Source organism: Homalodisca vitripennis, chromosome 7 (genome assembly GCF_021130785.1).
Source record: "Homalodisca vitripennis isolate AUS2020 chromosome 7, UT_GWSS_2.1, whole genome shotgun sequence".
Classification (NCBI taxonomy): Eukaryota; Metazoa; Arthropoda; class Insecta; order Hemiptera; family Cicadellidae; genus Homalodisca; species Homalodisca vitripennis.
In genome coordinates, this window is record NC_060213.1 from 75233883 (window position 1) to 75235744 (window position 1862).

Consider the following 1862-nt stretch of genomic DNA (forward strand, 5'->3'; position numbering starts at 1 on the left):
TCAACAAAAGAAATTCATAAGGTTGATTAAACGAAAACGAAGAATGGAGAAATCTTTTCCTCTTTTTGTTGATTTAAATATTCTTCCCCTTAAATATATGTTTGTTTATAAAGTCTTAAAATATTTTATGTCATAAGTGGCAATTTACCAGAATTAAAAAATAGCTACAAAAACAAATTAAGAAAGCAAGAACCAATACCAGTTCCAAAGCCTAACTTAGCATTTTTTTCAAATAGTTATTGTTTTTTGGGACCTAAAATGTTAAGCATAATTTCTTCAATTATTAGTTGTGAGAATATAAAGTTATTTTCAAAAACATTAAAGAAGTGGTTATTGGGTTTTGATAAATTAAATTTTCTTCTCTGCATAGATTCCTAGTTAATTAAAGAAGGTAACAGTAAATTATAGTTTGAATTTATTTAAGTGGATTTTCATTTGCTTTGTAACTGCAGTAGCACACTTTTAATCAATTTTGTTTAGGAGCTTATAAAAAAATCAAAATTTTGTTGAAATTTTCTTTTAACTGAAAAAGATTTTTGTTATAAAAGGAACCTCTCCACAGGCACTTGCCTCTGGAGGCCCTAGTTATTTTTGAAAATATTTCTTTTAATTTACAAGTGTGTTTGTTTTAATTTTATTTACAAGAATGTTAAATTTTTATTTAAGTTTGCTCATTAGGTTTGTACATTGTGTATACATTTGGTTGTTTAGGTTAATTTATTGATGTATTACATTGTGTATACCATTGTATATAATGTGTTATTGTAATATTTTCAAAAATAAATCATATTCTATTCTATTCTATATATATATATATATATATATATATATATATATATATATATATAAAACCCTTCTATTATAATCACATTCCATTATTACTTAGCATTAGTAGTATTTTAACATTGAGAAAAATATAGTAATATTTTATATAACTACATAAATTTACCCCGAGCATCGAAAGCAATTTTCTACTAGGTAATACAAGTATAAAAATTTTGGAAATTCATAGTAATTTAGTGTTTGCATGATTAAAATTAAACACTACTGAGTCCATGTACTCCCTCCATGTACCTTTTCCATTTCTACCTGTGTCATATTCTAAATGATTCTGAATGTCAGTAATATTTACATGTAATGGATGAGCGTTAGTGAAGCATTAATGAGTAACAAATTCATTTCTGTCTGTATGTTTACCTGTCTGTCTGTCGACATAAAATATCAAAATCTAACCGACCTATAAACTTCACTCTTTGCATCACAATTCATTTCTGTACAGGCAACACTACTTTCGATGACGGTAAATGACACTAAATAGGATTTGTCTGAGCGTTAGCAAATGTTTTAATATTGCTTTTATGGTTAGCTAAGATGGTTATGCTATAAATAAAATAGCATAATATATTAATTTGTAAACTAAACTGAGAACAATAATATGAGATATAACATTTACCATATTGACACTTGTAGCTTAGTCATACAATAAAAATGCAAAATGATATTGCATTTGAAAGTCTATGTTAAGACTAAGACACAAGATTTAATTGCAGCACACTTTTGCATTGTAGTACCCTCCGTTTCTCACAGGAAATTTCATCTTTTAACTGATTTGAAACATAACTCAATGAAAAATTTGGAATGTATCGTGTGGCAAAATATGTCGAGAAACATTTTAGACTTTTTTGATGCCTAGTTTTGATTGAAACTTCATTTCTACATACACAAGAATAAGTTCTATGATGTACAACAATAGAATTTGAAGGCATTAAAGTGATTTAGGTCAACAATGATTGTTGCTACTAGTGGTAAAATAATGTGGATAGGATATTACAGTAAAGATTACCAGGAAAAAACTTTTGCAC